A 20,236-nucleotide genomic window follows, 5' to 3' on the forward strand; every position below is an offset into this window, starting at 1 on the left:
ACACGGGCTTGTACGAAGTTTAAACTGGAGATCTCAAATATGCACTAAAATGGAACATGGAACAACTTTTGTGAGAAATAAAAACTTCCCTTGAACATACAGCTGCTTTGATCGTTCTCTATTCCTCCTACTTATGTAGAACGCTTACAAATATCAATTTAAACTCAGGTTCAATTGAATTTTTAAATCCATTACAGGAAATTTCAACACAATATATTACAGGCTGCAATTCATTTTAATCAATAATCACTTTGTTGCAACTTTAACAATTTACTGACAATGAGAGGAATACGAGCGATGTGAAACAATTTGTATTAAATATAAAATATTCATGCTTTGAGCAGAATGAAAAATTCATGCAGTATATAAAATACGATATCAAGAGATTAATCGATTCTGTGGAGAGTTGGATTTGCGATGGCGGTGGAATTTCCACCAGTAAACAGAACAATAATGTACGGCTACACAAGAATATATGTAAAATCGGAAGTATTTTCGGGGAGAACATAGAGTATACGCAAAAGAAAAATACATGGAAGAATTGGAAGACATCCGGAAAATCTCGACGGCACGATGTTTAGCCCGTTGGGAGAGGAGAACTCGACTTGGAACGCCGACAAATCTCTTTTTATGTATCTCTCTCTCTCTCTCTCTCTCTCTCTCTCTCTCTCTCTCTCACGTATTCTTCTGTATACTTTAGACTTTCCAGTGAACGACGACGGAAGTTTCCGAAGAACTATGAATTCGCAAAATAAACAGAATTTTCTTCAACTTTTACCACTGTACCCAAAAAGCCCATCAAGATCTTTCAGGAGATCATACCTCACTTAAATTACTCGAGTCTGAATAAAACACGTATCTCTCGAGAAGGATCAGGAACAACTGCCATGAGGACTGAAAAGTCATTCAATCAGGATCAAGTGGGAGTAATCTTTTTCATCTCGTTCGAAACCCTTATTTGACGCGCGACGATCCATGATTGAAAGAAGATTGCAATTGCCATTTCACAACCCTGTTGTCCCTCTGCTCTCGGAGAATCGACGAAAACGAAAAGTAGAGAGACGGAGACTGTGACGGTCCTAAGGTAGAAGTCGATGTTTAATATTTAAACACCCTGGGACGCCGCTCTAAATATTTAGATTCCTAGTCCCCTTTTCTCGGCGAGGCGAGCTGGCATTTTACCTTCGCTGTCGTTTTTCTCCCTTCTTCTTCTCCTTCCACCTGGCTTTCTTTCCTCTGCCCGTCCTTCTGCGGCGCCGTTTGTGGTTCGTAATGAAATTGCCAGGTAGAGAGTCTCTTCTCCACTCTTACGCGTCCATCCTACCCTTGCCACCCTTCTTTCCACGTCTCTCCACGTCTCTCCGAAGGCCTGTCAGACCTGTTTATTTTTACGCCACAGCCATGGCAGGGAACCACCCCTCAATGTGTACCTCTTTTGTCCGTTTAGAATCTGGGAGAAACGGCATTACCCCCGTAATATCCTTTTGCTCAGAAACCATGTTTTCACCAACAACGCGGTTCCTGCAATTTGCATACGCGAGAAGTCGCTAAATCTGCGTTTAGTCCGGTGTTTTGGGGGGTTTCAGATTATCCTGTATCTTTGAAAGCCTGGATTCTGTTTAAGAAGCATTGGACTTTGTGATTCTATGTTTCTGTTGATTTATATGTGAGGAAGATACTTCGAGACACCTATACATATTTCTGCTCCAGAATCTCAGACTTCAAAAATGTTCAGCTTCACACATTCGAAGCCTCTTGAACTTTGAATCTTCCATTTCTCAAATTCTTAATGCTGTAGTAATTAAGGTCTTCAAGAGATTTCAATTGATCGAGAAGTCTACGTTTGAATTGAAATTCGATCGCCAGTGCTTCGTATTGGCTTTAAGGCTTCTCGGTCGCAACTTCTTGCTTCTTTAGTCCTGAATCCCATAATTGGTATTGATAGGAAATTACGAACAGTGGGAGCAAGTAGATCTGCAGACAGAAGCAAGGACTCGAGTGCGCCGCGATACTACGGAGATTCGATGCTGAGCATGCCACGAGAAGATTACAGCCGCTACGCAAAGGGAAGAGGCTCCGCAGCAATTCAAGACCTTGTATAGTCCGCGGAGATTATCGTGCATAGATTAGGGAAGATTACATTGTTCCGAAACGTCGTCTCGCCGTTCGAGTACCCAGCATCTTCCCCCATCCCTGAGAATTCCATTCGCGGAGAAGCGGATTCCCAAGGAATATGTCTGCGAATTATAGGAAAATAACGCACATGCTGAAGTCTTCCTAACCTCAACTTTTCACTAGAATCTTTTCATAATGGTGTAAAAGATAGTTGTTTCAGGGGGGTAGCGTGATTCGCGAAGTTAAAAGCGAATTTAAATCATACTCGACGAGGTTTCGCGGCGACAGGATGCGACGGAAGTGGAAGATTCATAGCAAGAGCGAGAAATATGAAAGCAGGGAGGAAAACAAACGGAACAGCGAGTTCGGAAGCGAAGGGAGTGTGCAGGGAGAGCGACAGAAAAGGGGTAGGGGGTGATGAGGCACGTGAATCGGAACTGTAGCCCGTTAAAGAGCGTTTCCGCGATGCTGCGCGCGATCCTCGACTTCCGGGCCACCCTCGAGCTTGCAGTTTCGAAGTTCACTGAAAGCCGGTAAACATCGTTAGCCGACGATCGGCTTACCGATATGTAATTAAGCCCCTAGGAAACTAAATCTGCAAGGAATTGCCATGGTAGTCGGCTTGATAGCAGACGCTGAAGAATGGCGTCCACCCCCGCCCTCATCGTGCTTTCATTCGCCCCGAAAAGCTTCAAGAGATTTTCGAACTCTATTATAATTGATGCAACGATTGAAAGGGAAACTGAGGGAGGAATTAAGGTTCTTAAAATTGTATTTCTAATCAAGAGAAGAGCTTGACTAAATTTAGCTTCGAGGGGTAGACATTTCTTAAATAATTGACTAGTCGGAAAGAACGTTAATCCTGTGGTTAATTGGTTGCGATTAAATTTTTAACGAGTAGAAATATTGAGTTTTATCATTAAAAGCTCCTATCTTTTCCATTCGACTGTTTCAATGGGTCGAAGGGAATAATAGGGAGTTTCCTTAAAGACGGGGGAGATCTTGGATCGAAATGAGCCTTTTAAACGGCGAAGACCTAGTTAGGAATTCGTTGCTCGATCGCCGCTCCGCCAGAAATAGAATCATAAAGATTCCAGAAATGGAAAGGTGGAAAGAACAAAAGGGGGGCGCAAGAGGGAAATAAAAGGAGTGAAAGGGGTAGGAGGAAACCATGGAAATTCGTTATCCGGAATGACCCCGGTTGTAAAGTTCGTCGGGAAGTTCGTGTCGTTCGATAACAGGCTAGACGGAAGGTCGACAACGACGAAGAGGGTGAGAGAAGTCGAAAGGAGGGAAAGTTTGTTCAAGATCGTGCGTAAGATCCAAGGAACGGAAGACATGGAATAAAAAATTGATGAAATGTGATAAAAACGTTTTGTTAGGACTGCAACGAGTCACTTTTAACTGATTGCGTTGCTAATTCTAAATTTTTTGGTTAATCTACGCGGGGCTGATATTTCGAGCTTTTTAGTTAACAAATTTGATCACTCTTTATTTGAAATGTCTTGGGCATGAGGAATATTTACGCGAGCCGGTGAAGGGAAAAAAGAAAGTGAAGGAAAAATTCTTCAAGGATGAAAGCAGTAAGGATGGAGCTAAGTGGAAGAAGGAAATCTAATTGAACCGTCGTACCACGCGCACTTGAAGCTGAAAGATGTCTCAGTGGTTCATAAAACAACTTAAAAGAAAGCGCTATTAGAAAGGAAAGTATACGAACTGAATATTTTTCTATTCGTTACTTTCCTTACAGTCAGGAATAAATCGGACTCTGTTTGAGGGGCGAAACAGCGGAGCAGCCTTCGCACGAGATTTATAAACAGGAGGGCTGAAAAGAATTCCGCTAACAATCGTGTCGTAGGAGGCTCGAGGAAAATTGAGGACCGACGAGGAACTTCAAAGCGATGGGGGCTCCTTCTGAAAGCAGTTGGAGAATGGAGCCTATCATGCGTATACCAATGCGATTTCTTTTTATGTACAAGCAGTAACAGAAATGTCACCAGCCAAATAGAAGTCAACGATCGCGTACTGTTGCCTTCCAATTAAAATACATTTACTCGAGACTTTTAAAGTACGATAAAATAAATGTTATATCGCTTTTTTATTCAGAAAGTCATCTCCTGAAAAACTTCTTAAATTCACCATAAACCGTAGTCGTGTCAATTACCCGCAAAAAGAAATCCTAATTTTCAACCAGCCAAATATTACGTTTACATTATACAAACACGTAGAGGTGAACAATGGCGGGTCTTTAGCACAAAGAACTTTCATCGAGGATGAAACCCGCTCGTTCTAAAATTCTCTGGAGTTTCCTCGCGCTCCGCCTTTCCCCTTTTCTTCTCAGCTGCGCGGCAGTGATACATCTTTAAAAAGCACCCGACGTCGGCCAACGTCGCAGTCGGTTTAATAATTCGCAAGTCAAACTGGCGGTTCACTACGTCCTCTCGACAGGCTGGAAGTGGGGGATGCGATTCGGGCAAGCATGATTGAAATCGGTGGAAATAGGTTAACGCAAGACCCTGCCCCGAAACTTTTCTTTGCCCTTTCATTTCGAAACTACGCTAACTTGGACAGCAGACGGTCTAAAAAACTCCATCCTCGGTTTCCCACGCGAGACTCGAAATCGATCAGCCGTCTGTTTTCCAAACAGAGGGGAAAATGAATCGATGCCATCGGGGAGCGTACATTCGCCAGCCTTTTACAAGTTCGAAGGACGATAGCGTGCAAAAATACGATGATTGATTTACGTGGAATATTATGTTGACCTCATTTTAAGTTCCCATGTCGGGGAAGGCTCGTGAACGTGCAAAATAAAAGTTAATAGAAGTATAGTCTACTCTTTTATTTTACCTATCTACTATTGAGACGGTCCCTAGAAAAAGGAGAATACTTTCACTTTAGCTCAATCTCGCTACTCTTCCGCTACATTGGGTACCTACTCCTATTATTAAAGGCAATAGGTTTCGTTTCCTGAAAAACAAAATTGTATCGAAAGCCCGAGATTATAAAATACCGAGAAGATTGTCCACGTTGAAAACAAAGCAAATGTTTGCACGACTTTCCACTTGGCTCCTGAGTCTATATGAACAGAAGTTGAAGACGTCCAAGTTGCCTGGAAATTTTTAATGAAGTTCGCATTAAAGATCGCCAGAGAATCTGGGTAAGCCACCTCTCTCTTGTCGCAAGACAGGTCGCCGTCTTATTTCACTGGGAAGAGGACAGAGAGCCAAACAGCTGAATTTCCAAACTTCTCCATTCGACGCGGGCTACTCGTCCGTGGAACTTTCGACAACTTTTAGGCTCCCTTGCTATGCTCACGGTTTTTTAATGAATCGTCCGAGCGACGAATAGTCTGCTGGTTTGTTTCGAAATCCCCTCGCGACGAGAGCTGGAACTTTGCGACTGAACTGACTTTTTATTGAAGGCATTCAAGGGGAAAGGAGAGTTGAAGATACCATTTAGATAATCGTTCTAACTCAGATACTGAAGAGCTCCAGAACTTCCGTTTCTAATAAAAACTTATTTAGAGTAGAAACCACCTTCGTCTCGATAATATCGCAATTTGCGAAAACAAATTTATGGATTGCGAAGAGGAGAAAAATGAATGGAATATATGTGCAGTTGCACGTAACCGTTTCATTGCAGTCGATTATGCGCCTCGCGTTACTCTCGTCTACGTCGATGTCGAATCGATAATCCGAGCACGAACACGCGCATATTCGCGCTTTTGCATTCGAACGGACGCACGTACTGCCAGTATTAATTCGTTCCACGTCACTCGCGGGAATTATTGACAAATATCGCGTGTCGCGCTGCAATTTCGCACGGGACCAGACAAAAACTCGTAAGGACCTGTATCGTGTGCGCGGTAACACATTTGTACATCATCAATTCGCGATTTCAACACAGCAAAGCGATCGACGATCGTTCTGCACGACAAGCGTTACGGTAGTATAGTTAGACGCGTGATCATATTCAATATTCATTGAAAATAAATAAAAACCTCGATCAAGTGGAATGTTATTCAAATCAGGCTGAGGAAACCAGTGAGGAAAGTTTCGATTACAGGATCAAAAATTACCAAGAATGTCCTGCAGCGACGACGCGTGTATACGTTGTCGGATGGAAAACGCTGTAATCGAGACTTTAATCGCGAGTTTGCTATCGTAGTCGCGTCGGTCAACAGCCGGGAGAGCAAACCAAACACGCTCTCGTCGAGTACTTTACGCCATCCGACCCGTTTACGTCGAAAAAAAAGAAGGACCAAGTTTCAATTTACCCCGAATCCTAGCAAAACAGCGTCAAAAAGGAGGAACGAAAACGAAAATAAAGACTCGCGCTACGAAGCAAAAACGAACAAAACGCTCTTCACACGGCATACATGAATTGCACTAATTTGCATTTGTTTTCCTACGAATTACCTATCCTACCACATCGATGTTACTCAATTGAACAACAATGAGGAACTAATATTACCAAAACACGTAGAGATTTTTTCATATGCAATTAAATTGCATGTAATATGCGAGAGATTTCACCGTTTCCACAAAATACGAAGCGTGCTGCACGTATCAAGCACGTATATAAATACAAAACGCGTAGTAATTGTGTCGGCTGGAAAGGACCCCGAGATGGCACACGGCCGCGACGAAATTCTTCGTCCAACTCACGGTCGCGTGCGTATCGAATTTCTGGCGCCGGCCGCGTTCATAATTAACCACAAATATAGTGGGCGCCGAGGACTTCTGACTGTACACACGCAAATAGAATCCCGTCCGTTCGAATTCGCGAGGAGTATGCACGCACAATTACGCGGCGACGATGCCACGATATCACCCTTTCCCCCCATCATGCGTCTCTGTTCGTTTGATTTTCGTGGAAGCTTTCTGGAGCGATCAGGGCACGCCCCGCAGATCGTGCTTCTGCCTGAAATAATTGATTGGATTCCGCGGCTCGGAGATCAGCCACATAGCCCATAAATCCATAACTAATAACGAGAGGGCAGGGCCACGTGTGAAATCAATGACGGTCCGTGCAGCTTTTTCCTGTCCAGATCTTTGTGCTTCTCCGACGAACAGACTCCTGTATCCGTTCTGCCGCGAAACGAGATGATAAAGAAGACGAATAGCTTCGACCCGCGGCGGTTTTTCGCTGCTCGTTTGGCCACCACCAGTTTTTACTAGACTCGTCACCGTCACCAACGAGTTCCCTCAGAACTTTGTTTTCGCGTTGAACAGGTTGCATCCGCCGCTTCGCGGATTTCTCTGGATTATGGATTTCAGTCGGGCTGTTGTTTTCTGTTCTTCACCGTTTCCGACGGAGAGCAATTAGTGGAATGTTTTATTGAACACGTTGAGAGGTATTTTACTCCAACTTGTTTCCGTGGTTATTTTAGTAACTACCCAGGTGGCTTTTAATGAGTTGTGCGAGTGAATTTGTGGAACACTTCTTGTGAATGAATATGGTATAGATGTAATAAAAATTTCCGATGGTAGATTAATTGTGAAACACGTGCAACGAGAATGCGAGTAATGCTTATCATGCGCATCGATTAAGGTTAACCTCATAATAGGGGAGCGCAGACCGATGCAACTCTGCTGCGATCCTAACGATAACGAACCCTTTCGACTAATTAAACAGTATTGCTGGAGGATAGACAATGCGAAATTGAAGTTGTCGAAAAAATTGCAATTCCAGTGCAGAGATCGATAACTCAACCTTTGGAGGCGACATTTTATTATATCTGCTTTTGTGTCAGGTGCAAATGAGATGGAGAACCATTCACTTTGAAAATGAATGGACTTGTAATTTGAAATGCCTTCGCGCTTCAAACTGCATACTAATTGAAATTTTGAAAAAAGCAAGCGAAGCGCTCGGAGAACGTACTCGTAATCAATCTGTGAGTGAAAAACCGATGATCGAATTAATGTTGCTCACAGGTCGTTAGCGACGAGAGGTTAATCGAGGCTATTAACGAGCGGACAGCTGCATGAATGCGCGCATGAATGCGCGCATGTTCGCCACGCACACGCGCGAGCGTAGAATCCCGGTAAATGGGACGCACGTGTTTGCGCCAGTCTCGCGCCAATTCCAAAGTAGGCACAGCTCCTCCCTCCGTCTTTCTCCCTCTTCCTCTTCCTCTTTCTATCTACCCAGGCGACTGTCTCGTGGCGAACACACACAGAAAATCGCTCGCTGGGGAGGGGAAACCGGTTTAGCTGAAACCAGCCATAAGCGCACCGCTCGTGCGAACCTACTGTCCACGTATTTTGCGAGAACGTGACCTATGCTGGAAATAGATATCACTGTCGAAGATTATGACAGGCAGATGAACGAGGATTAGAGAAATTTCTTTAGCTTGTAGAGAACTCCTTCCCCAACGGTGACGAATCATATTGGAGTACAATCGATTCGTTCCATGCTATCGCGCAATTTCATATGCTTGCTAATCAATACCTATATGCGATTGGATGCATCGCTGACACATTTATGATTGCGTGGTCAAAATGAAATGAACTGATTGTACTACTGAACAGCCACTATCGCATCGATTTTCCCTCCCATCGAAGCATTAAAATACATACGTCACTTATTAATTCACACCGCGCTACAAAGCACTGTGCTCATTTTAGGACGCGTAACAGAAAACAATGGCATTGTTCCAGAAATTTTCCTACCCTTTGCCAACAAAAAAGCAGCAAATTAATCCTTATGATATATTAACCCTTGTGTCGATAACCAAAATTGTCACGCTTTAATGAGAGTGGGAAAAAGGGTACGTGGGTACCCAGTTATTGACCTAAGGGTTAATTCTACCGGTCGATAAACGAGTCAGGCAATCTCGAACACTCCAAAATCGTGCACTCGTATAGTATCATGACCCACCCTTAACTAGCTCTTCCTCCTCCGCGGCGCTGGTTTTCGTGAAGCTTTCTCCACAGCGCGCGTGTACTATCCGCAAGGGCGAAATGGAAGGAAATTTAATACGTATCTCGGAGGCGGAGGTGGAGGCGGAGGTGGAGGCGGAGATAGAGGCGGAAGCTGGTTTGCAGGTGGAAACAATGAACTTTTAACTCCGCTGGCTACTTCGGTTGAATTTCATCCAGCGCGCGCGCGTGCAAGCACACTTTTCGATGTGCAAACAATATTTGCTGAAGTCCGATTTCGCGAGGTATGCATTAGCAAACTTGCTCGACGGAGAATTAATTATCAGTGAAGCTACGACTCCCGTCGTCAGATATTTCTCGTCGCAGTGTCGAAATCCTGTATACAGTAATTTCTCTACGTTTGGAACATCGAAATCGAGCTTTCAGATTTTAGATGGTTCGTATGCTAATGCTGGACTCAGTTCTCTAACCCCAGGAGAGGAATCTCTGCGAAAAGCTTTATCGCTAATTCGACGAGCTGTGATGCAACCCTACAGAGAGGGAGGTACACAGATTTTCCCACTAACGTAGACCCCAAAAAATGCTTGCCCAGTCAAAGGTAGCCAACTGTTAAAACGAAACGCACGCGTTGGAATGCGGTATCTCGGCAATTACACGTGGCCGAGGCAAGGGTTCGAGATACGAGCGTGGTAAATATTTCGCAACTAATTCCGCGTAACGTTAAGCAGCAATTAAGGCGATTACGTTGAATTCTCGACCGCTCATAATTATTTATCTTTGGTATCGCCGGCTAATTTCCAACGTCTGCCAATTAAATCCTTTTCGGCTGGCTGCGACCATTCCGCAAAGCGTTCGAGAACTGTGCTCGTGCACACTCGAGATACATATCTCTGCGCCAGGCAACAAAGTAAACCTGGAGTCGGCGTACTGTCTGTCGTTCCCCGTGTGTGTCAACCACGCACGACAAGTGTCCAGACCCAAGGCCAATGAATATTCACAGCTCGCTTTCGCGGTGCAAAGAGTCATTTCAGTCTATACATACCACAAATTATTCTTTTCTTAAACTCTCGCAGTTCTGGATGTCCTCGTACAGACGCGAGATGATCAGACTCGAGGGTCAATTAGCAATGGAATAAGTCTATTCCAAAATAGTTTCTATCGAAACGCAAAACTTTAGATTCCTGAGTATTAGGAGATATAGTAGTCGTTCAAGTTATGAAGATGGACAGTATTACTATCTATGGCTGACGTGTACTACACATGATTATCACGAGCCTCGAATTTATCGACGTCCATAATCAGAAACTCTGACCCAACCATCGACACGTTCCATCAAATAAAATACGATCAGAGAACGATCGATGAGATGGTGGAGTCGGTGGTGAAAACCGATCGAAGGAATTATGAAGTTGGGGAAGGCATTTACGGAGCGGAGAATGATAAATAATTACCATGTGTCAACGACACTATTCGCCGTGGCGAATGCATCATCGATAACTGTGACAGGTCGCTTCTAACCGCGACAGGCTGCCTGTGCTCGTCCCGCCTGTCCTAAGTTATCGTTCGTTCATCGATTCGCCGCTGGATTAGCAGCGAATGTCCATTATCCGTTCGCGTGCACGGCTGGCTCGTTAGCGAGCCGTGGCGACCTATAAAATTTATTATCCTGCGCGCAATATCCCGGCGGGACGGGAATTTGTAATCGGAATTTCGCAAAACGCGGAAATTGCAACTGTAGCGTTTAAAGCGATTCACCGCTGCAGTCGTTGCGCGTATATGACGAATGAATTTGCTACGAGAGCTGAATTTTTATGCGTGGCCAGAGGGAACCGAAAGGTGTCGATAGAAATTGGACAAGGTCGCAACCTCGAGGGTATCGTGCGTTCGACCGAATGATATCCCTTGTCCAATGGTCTGTGAGTAATGCGTGATCCTTATCGGATGACTGATAGGATACTCTGTAGAAGACGCGTGGAAAAAGTAGTTAGATCGACGGACGACCATGAAGTTGAATAGCTTTTGCGTGGGCCACTTAGATCATATCTATCGTTATCTCTCGTTGCTATCGTTCATGGAATCCCACGTATTCTCAGATGAATATGTTCCAGGATATCTACTGTCTATAGGAGCATGAAATTGGAGGTATAGCAAAGACATCACGCGACAATCTTTAGTAAGTATATTGTTATCGTTAAAAACATACTCCACAAGCTCGTCGATAACAGTGCCCCGCACGGAATTTTCAAGTGAAAATACGTATGTAGTTGTCCATCCAGCTTCCCGTAGTCATTGCAGCTATTTCGATAATTAAACGCTTACACACGCATGTAGACGAGACAAAAAGAGCAATTTTGAATCATGCACTCGCAAGCCGCGCGTCCGCTACATTATTTCATTATTTCGTCGAAACTGTTTCATTACCACGACAGGCTCTCCCTGCGTCGTTTAGCGGCCGTTTAGCGGCCGTTTAGCGGCCGTTTATCGTCACAGTTATCGCGACTGTTATTGTCAATAGTGAGGCACGCGCACGCGGAACACCGTCTATAAATCGCGTCCTCGCCGCGGGCGATTGACACGTACCTTATTACCATGCAGTTTCCGGTAAAAACACGCTGCAGCTGCAGCTGACGCTCTACGAACTGCTGCGGCAAGATGTGCAAAAAAGCCTTGCCAGCCCCTAGGGAGCTCCCGATGGGATTAAAATTTGCGAAACTGCTTTTCGCGGCTTATGAATAATTTTCGCGCGTGAGCCACGCTCGAAAGACGACCGAGTATTGAACGTTCATACGAAAAACAGATTCTCCAAGTATCGATAGAGGAACTCGTCAGATTGAATATTCCCTGCCATGGTCTACGTGTCTCATTTAAATAGCTTCCACGCTATCGCTTCGTACACTATATTTCTCAACGATTATCGAAGAGTAATAATTCACGAGAGAATAATTTTGTATCTCACGTTATCGGATACGGTGTTTCGATAAGTATTAAGAGGCACAGGAATGACAGACCTGACAGAAAACATGACCAGAAAGGCGACATTAACGTAACGTTAAATACCACCCGATACACTGTGGGCGTAACTGAACGATTACCAACAGGTTTTCTTCGCGGAGGATATATTTCCGATCGTCCTATGAAATTATACGACGTACACGAAGTTCGAAAGTCTTCTTTCGCAAATGGTTATCAACGACGTCGGCCATCGAGAAAGTCTTTTTGCATCGGTTAGGACGGTCGCCGTTGCGAAATCAAGCTGGAAAGCGATTGAATATTCATGTAGAGAAGAGTCACTCCATCTCTGCTCCCCTCCGCCCCGCTAACCGACACGGAACCCGTTTGACTCCTGACGTTGGCACCTGATACGGCCTACACGAAGACCCGTGAAACGCATTATCAAGGATCTCTCCCGGAACGGGACGCGCTCTGACGTTCAGCCGCCCCAGGGTGTCGATCACTCGCCCCCACCGACGGTTTGTTTACAAAGTATAACAAATCTCGCGAGATCTGATTTTGCATTGGCAGAATCCCTGATAGCGCACCTCGACGATGATCGATCGATGCTGTTTATCGCGCACTTCCTCGTAGAGCGGGGGAATTAATTGATATCTACGGAAGGTCGAAGGCTCCAAGACGACTCCAGCTTTCTTCAAATAAAGAGGGAGATTTCCTTGATAAAAGAAGATTATAGAAGACTTTGCCAAAGCCTTTTAGTTTCGACGGAATGTTGATAAAAAACCTTGCACTTAGGAGCGAAGAAAGAATCGCACGCTGAGGCCTGAACTTATTGCTTGAGTTTCCGAGCAATTTCGCACACGCCACGGGTACGTAGGTCGAGGCGGAAGACCGTTGTTCCTCGGATGTGAGAAGTGGCGAAGAGGAGTACGCGCGAGGCCGTGGAACGAAACTTGGCGACCTTTCAAGCCGGAATTCCGGGTCTCCGTCTCCGACTACAGCTTAAACGATGGAACGAGTCTACTCCCGCCGTATTCTAGAAAAGACGAAGGAATCCCCCTGGAGAAAGGGTGGCGAACACTTCCGAATTCGTGGCACGAAAACGACGAAGGCGGTCGCTCCTTTTCTAGCTGAAATTCTCGCACGGAGCGCGAAAATACGAGCGTCTCTCATCGCAAAGACGCGTTTCACGCTTAGATTTAAAGAGACCTCGAAGGGATCTCGGAAGATATTTTAATGGGGCGTCCCGCGAGGCGTCCCGCGAGGCGTCCCGCGAGGCGGCGATAGACTGCTGAACTTTACCCACTCGGGTAATCAGTACGTATGCTATCTTCTATAATGTAAAAAGAGTCAAGCAGATTTCGCCACGCATGAAAAGCTATTCGATTCAGACTATTCTTGGAACTTGGCATTTCACATAGGATTGGAGTTATCAAGACATTCTAATACCGATATTTCTCGAAGGCAGTACTCGTAACCTAGTGGCAGACTAACGAGACAGAGTTCACGCTGCCAGAATTCGTATCCTGCTGTCTTTTTAACGATGTCACGCATCAACCTTGGCGTCACAGAATCGCGGGAATCAGATGTTCCTGTTTACGAAGACGGATTCTTCCCTAATGAAAGGCGACGAGCGGAACGACGAGCGGAACGACGAGCGGAACGACGAGCGGAACGACGAACGATGCGATACCGCGATACGAGAAATTTATTCGGTACATTCGTACCATGTGTTACGTAAACCTCAAGTGAATGCAATCATTTCGCCTGTGCGGATTTGTTTAAAGAGCAAGCGAATTCTTTCTACAGCAAATTGTGTAGGCAGGGACTGTGAAAAAGCTGTCGTTCATTGTCTCACCCAAAATCTTGTTCGTGAAGAAAGGCAGATGAGGCAGAGACTCGTTTGAGATAGAAAAGTGAGTAACACTTTCGTCAAACAGGCCAGCGCGTGTCAAAACTCTTTGACAGACAAGAAGATAAAAAAGGGCGGAGATGAAACGACTAATGTTCGTTTTCTGTACTCTTCTCGCGGAAATAGGAGCGCTCTCCTCACGTGGCTTGCTTTCTTCCACAATTTCGTCAAACGATTTTCACCGATTCTTCAAACAGGGTCTACTTCGCGTTCCATTTCCTTGTAATGGAAAAATAATTACATTGAAACAGGAAACGGAGGAGCAGTCCGAGGAATCTACTTTCTCGTTGAACAAATTGTGTTATCTTGTCGAAATTAGGGTAGAATTGAAGCTGAAAAATTTGCATTGCATCTTGCAAAAGTGAACAGAATTCCGTGAAGCATTAAAAAACTCTTTCTTTTGTATTACGTAGAAACTCTACCACCGGAAATTATGAAACACAACAGAAGAGTATTCTGCCGTTACGATTCAATGAATCGCGATACAGGCGATCGATGGAACAAAGTAAACAACGTATGGTAAACTACATGGCGATTGTCAAAGAAGTCAGTCATTTCGCCAGAACGCAATGAACCATGTCCACAACCACGCTAACGAGAGAGAAAAGGTCGTCGTTCTGAACTGGAATGGTACATAACTCTGTTATGAGGCTGCACGGAAGATATCACGATGAAGAGACGGTAAAGTGCGAAAGAAAAAATAGCGAGAGTTTTAAAGCCTCTTACAGACTTGCTAGGGACATCAGTACGAGATGTGCTTGCGTTTATGAAACACAAACGTGTTACCTTGCCACAGTCAACGAGTTACGTTTTTACTGTCGCCGTAACCTTGGAATTCTCACCAGCAAGAGCAAGAGAGATTACAGACGCGAAGAATCCTTGATAGTTAGAATACTTAATAAAACAATTTTCAAGTATTATCTCGTTTTGTTTCATCCCCTAAGCGTTTTCATTTTCACTACCAAAACGTAGCGCCTTTTCTGGACGTGCCTCTTCACTGTCCACTTTTCTCCCAACGTTCCCGCAGTTGCCTTATGAGCAAAGCGTTCGCGTAATCCCAGTCTTTCTGTATTATTTAATTTCCCCTTCGTCTCGCCTCCTTCCTCCCTCACGGCTTACATTTCCCTCTCGCATTCTCCCGTCACTCAGTTACCGCATATTTACGTTTCAAATAATCCTTCATGCGCTTACGTTCCTCGCTCGTCACCCTAATGCCCGCCCCTTGCCACACTGGGAATAAAGACTTTATTCTATTCCGCTTCATTTTATTGCGCCTCGCTCACGGACATTCACGCGTCCTAGCAAGGGATGCTCTGCATGTAAACGGCCTATCCAGTCAGATTATCGCTCTTGAACGAACCGGTCGCGAAAGGCGGCCGACCCCGATCGGAATTGCTAATTAGGCGCGTGTAAAATTACTGTAAATCCACGAGCCGACTATTATCGTAAACAGCCTTTCCAGCAGGGGAATATTTCACCGCGAGAGGGAGACTGGCTGGCCTTCTCGCGCGTTTATTTCACCGCAGTTGGCTACGAAACGCGGGGACCCGGCTCGAAAACGATTTTCCACTTTGCGAATTAACATTCGACCGCGACGACAACCGTCGCAGCCTCAACCATCTTCTCAAAGTTGCTGGAGAATCGCTGTTCGTGCGATACAACTCAAGCTCGAACAACGAGGCGAGACAGGAAGTTCCATACTGGGGAAGATTAACCCTGCGTCGTCGCTTCGTGGGAAATGCTAGGCGGTTTGGGAATGAATTTTTGCGAGTACTCTACATGCGCCAACTTGTAACGTTTCAGAGTTGTTACAAGGTAATGGGTTTGTAAATATTTTTATGGAATATATTACCCACGAGGTTTCTTTATTTTATGTACAGAGTATTGGAGATGCAGTAAGAAAGTGTGTGTACGGTGATAAAATCACGTGAATGAACAATGATGGGAAAATTAGTATAAATTAAATAGCAAGGCTACTACTTTTCAATGTATCGGCGTTCTCTCTCGGAGACGAAAAGAAATCGGACCCCGTTCATTAAGTTGTAAAATATTTTTCGAGTGAAGCGCGAGAGGAAGGATCCGCGAGAAAATGACTGTAATTGAAAAGTGTGTGCAAGTCGTTGGCGAGAAGTGGAGCAAGGACTGCGCCAGAGATCTAGATCTTCGAACGATTTGTAGCCCCTGGAGGAACAGGAACGAGGTACGGTGTAATTTGAAGCGGAGAGGCACGTGGAACACGTTGCGCCTACGTTTCTGCCCGATATCAAGGCCGCGCGTCCCGTCCCGATTAAACTTCCACCATCGTCCCCGGACTAATTCATACGCCAGTTGCGATATTCATGAATCCGAAATTTCGACCGTTTCGAATATTCAGTGAGCTTGGCCTCGTCGCTTCCCCTGATCGTAACGTGAGATTTGATGATCAAATGAACGAAAAGAGTGATCAAAATCGCTGGGAAACGATCTCGTTCACATATTCTGTTGCACCTTCAACGATGCGAATTTCAAGAGATCGTTAATGCCAAAGATCCTAAAATAAACGTCTCCTTTGGTTCCCTTCCTCCCTTCAAATGCCATTCAGAGTTTCGATTTCAATCAAACGGCAAAATACCCTGTGAAAGATGAAGAAAAGTAATCGCGTGCGGGCATCAGCCGAAAAATATAACAGACGCAGCCGCGGAGCGATTTCGACTTCGTCCAGCGAGTCAAAACAGCATGAGTATATTTGCCGTAAAGCCGATGGGAGGCGTGAAATGACATAGGATACAGCCGATGCATAAAAGAGAAGTGTAAAAGCAAGAAAGATAGAGCCTGTCCTACCTGGTGTGGCTGCAGAGTGTCAGGGATGGGCTGTAGTGCTATTAGCCAGCGGTGCTTACGGGGCGCATAAGCGCAACCTCCACCTCCGAACTACTCCGGCTTTGTCTCTGCATCCTAAAAAACAGAAAAACAAGCAAAATGAGTTTTACGCGTTAACGTTCGCGCCGCTAAGGTAAACCCGGCGTGGGGCAATGAACCTCGCTGATATAATAGCCGCACATACATTGCACAATTTGCGCGGGAATATATTGCACTGACCTACTCAGTATTTATGTTAGAGGTATTCTCTTTTCAATACAGGAATTTCAAAATTTGAAAATTTGAATATTTGAATATTTGAATATTTAAAATTTAAAATTTTTGAATATTTGAATTTTTGAATTTTTGAAAATTTAAATTTTTGAAAATTTGAATTTTTGAATATTTGAAAATTTAAATTTTTGAATTTTTGAATTTTGAAAAATTTGAAAATTTGTAATTTAAAATAATACCAGGTTAAAAGTGTTTAACGATCAAATTCAGCTTATCAAGGTTAATAATAAGGGCATGTGTATTCAAATTCGTAATTGTTTCCCAAATTAATTCGTATCCCCTAGCGTGAGGCAAATCAAAGCACGTCGAATCACAAGGGGTTAGAACCATTCGACAGAACGCAAATTATCACTGGTAATTGAATATTTTCATTATTTTTGAGGCATTGCGTTTTATGCTGCTGGACGACAAATACAATTAATTATTAACCACAATTATTGCTTTAATCAGATGTAACGAGCACGCTGTTACGCTCGATACCTTCTACGTACGCAGAGAACAGGGCAGAGAGAACGTAATGGACCAGAGAAAGGGGAGAAAGGGCGAGCTGTTCAAGCAAAAGTTTATATTGGATTTCATATTTAATGCAACGCACACAACGTGTTCCCGCCGCGATGCCCATTCCCAGATGAATTATTTATGTCGGGACACTTTGTCTCTGTCTGGCTAGCAGCGGTTAACCCGGGCAAACGGGAACGGGGCACAGGGAGAAAAAAGAAGGGAAAAGGGCAAGGGATGATCTTTGAGAGACTGCGATAAGCCCTGAACTGAACGAAAACCGTCGATCCTCGGGGGGCGTTTACGATGAAATCTTGCTGACTTGATGGGCGCTCGCCCATCGAAGGATCACGCTAAAGGACGTAGAAACTTAACCCTGACCTCGACGCGACAGTTGGAAAGGATATTTCTTCTTTTAGAAAAAATGTCTAATTCTGTATCACCTGAAATAGAATGTTTACGAAATGTGAACTCATGAAAATAGATGTTTTATGTGCACCCCACGATTCCCAAATATAGGTCTGAGCAGAAAATCCCTGCCCTCGACCATTTCGATCCCCTTCATTTTACGATCGTTTAAGCAAAATGATCCAAGCAATATTTCATGTTCGTCCTTCGCAATAATGCAGCGACCATCCAAACAGCCAGGAGGAGTCTGACGTAACCAGAAGCAACACGTCCTGGCGCAGATGCTCTCTGACGCCGAATATACAGGCCACGGATGTTTCAGGGGGTTTCCAAAGTTTCCGGGTTGTTAACTTTACGTATATGGGATCTCTGATACCGTCCTGAACGGAAAGTTCCGGAGGCTATAATATCTGACGATATGGGCTCACGGCAGAGGAGAGCCGTAAAAATCATAAGGACGTTAGTAAACACATTTGCCTGTTCCAGTACAAGGGATGCATGAGCTATCAGAAGATTATACGACGACAGAGATACCCTCATTCCCCAAGGGGTAGTCGCTTCGCAGCTAATGATCGACAGCTCTGTAATTTTCTTGCGAAAGAACAGTCTTGACAGAAGTGTAAAGCACGTTTAATTGAATGAAATTTGGAATTTGAAGTTCGCCAAAGTAGAAAGTTAAAGAAGTTATGAGCACTTCCAAGTTTAAACACTAGCAATTTCATATTTTATAGATCGTATACTAGGGTAATTCCGGAAGAGATGGCTCTGCAGGTGATACGACTCGATCTTATATTTTTTCGATATATTCCGATTTTATGCCATCTATTCCAATCTTAGTGACTATTAATTATTATGAATCACAACAGTCGTGCTTTTTGTTGGTTAAAAAATAGAAAAATCAAATGAATGATTTGTAATACATGCAGTAATAAAAAATAAAAACTGTAATGCACACTAAAAAAATAAAAAAAAAAAAATCTATCTCACTCGAAATTACCCTACAAATAATCTTCGAGTCCCCTTGACCTTTCCACCTTCCCCTCCACGTATCGATTTTCTTCTTCAGAAGGAAAACTTTTGCTCAACTTATACGAACACTTCCCTCGAATCAACATTCGAAACGGAGACTTCACAGTAGTAAATGCATCGCACCTCCGATATTATCTCGCACACATTTCATACAGATCGATCATTTATTATCGTCATAAAGTCCGATCATGACTAAAAAAAAAACATACGCAACTCTGTTCAGACCTAATCACCAGACATTCTTAACGCCACCTCGTAACTTGTTTCCGAGAGAGGTGATTTATAGCTAAACCGTAAATAACTGTAAATCTCCATTTCCAATTCCGAGGACCGTCCCATATAACGCCGCGAACGTTCCCCGAACCGTTCGACGAACTTTCTACTATTTATCTTCGTCGCGCGAAACTTTTGTCGTGGCCGGTGAAATATATTTCAATCCACGTCCGACGTAAACGGTTCCCGCGAATCGGCGCGCGCTTCGAGCGGGAAAACTCGTTTCGATCGAGATCGAAATTCTACGGCCAGCAGCGACGTCTCGTTCCGCGGAAACGAGCGACGCGTGTTTGCTCGCCGAGCGTGACGCGCGCTATGACGCGGTCAACCAGCCGTACCGATGTTTGCCGCCAATGACAGAGATAGCTTGTTGTTTTCGGAAGCGAACAGATACAGGGATGCGTTTCGAACACCTAACAGGTTTGCAGTTTAGTTTCAAATATGTGATATTGATGAAGAGCGCGACAGCGATATCGTTCAGAGCAAAAATCCCGCGATCGGGGCACGATGGAACTCGTAATCTAGTTACTCTGCAGATTCTAGAGATTCAATTTCATATTGCAGAATATCGTGTTTATTGAATGAAGAATTCACGCACTTTACGCTCAGGCAATATAATTGAAGGAACCATAAAAAAAATAGGCTCGTTTGTAGTCTGAATATTCTTCAAGCCTGAAGTTTCTGATATCTTCTTTCGAATATTCTGCGATAGAAAAATCTGCGTAACGCTGCACCAGGGTTACTGTTAACCCAGGTCGATTAACAAGTAGTCCCCGACATTCCAAGCAGCCCGAGGCCGGACGATAAACGACCGCAACTACTTTCTCTCCGAGTTAGAACGGGTCGCTGCTGATTACGGTCGAGCAACGAGCTACCGTGGGTTATTACAACAGCGTAATCTTCATTGTTTTTACGCGAAGAATTATCCGAACAGCTTGCTCGCGGCCACAAGCACAACGGCGAACTACGTTTCGCGGTCAACGAAGGAAAAAATGAAAGTTTCTACGGTCCCTGCAACGAGCATTGTTTCACT

General features: G+C 44.3%; 1 protein-coding gene across 1 annotated transcript in view; it reads right to left on the minus strand.

Annotated features, from left to right (window-relative positions):
• Nucleotides 1-18,973, minus strand: part of LOC143188910 (uncharacterized) — a 60,411-nt gene extending 41,438 nt beyond the window's left edge. The window contains exons 1-2 of the mRNA XM_076393432.1: nt 18,899-18,973; nt 16,684-16,797 (exon numbers count right to left, since the gene is read on the minus strand). The gene's annotated coding sequence lies outside the window, so the exon portion shown is untranslated. The remainder of the gene's footprint in view (nt 1-16,683; nt 16,798-18,898) is intronic.
• Between the last annotated feature and the right edge of the window lie 1,263 nt (nt 18,974-20,236).

The sequence above is a fragment of the Calliopsis andreniformis genome, chromosome 1, assembly GCF_051401765.1.
Source record: "Calliopsis andreniformis isolate RMS-2024a chromosome 1, iyCalAndr_principal, whole genome shotgun sequence".
NCBI lineage: Eukaryota > Metazoa > Arthropoda > Insecta > Hymenoptera > Andrenidae > Calliopsis > Calliopsis andreniformis.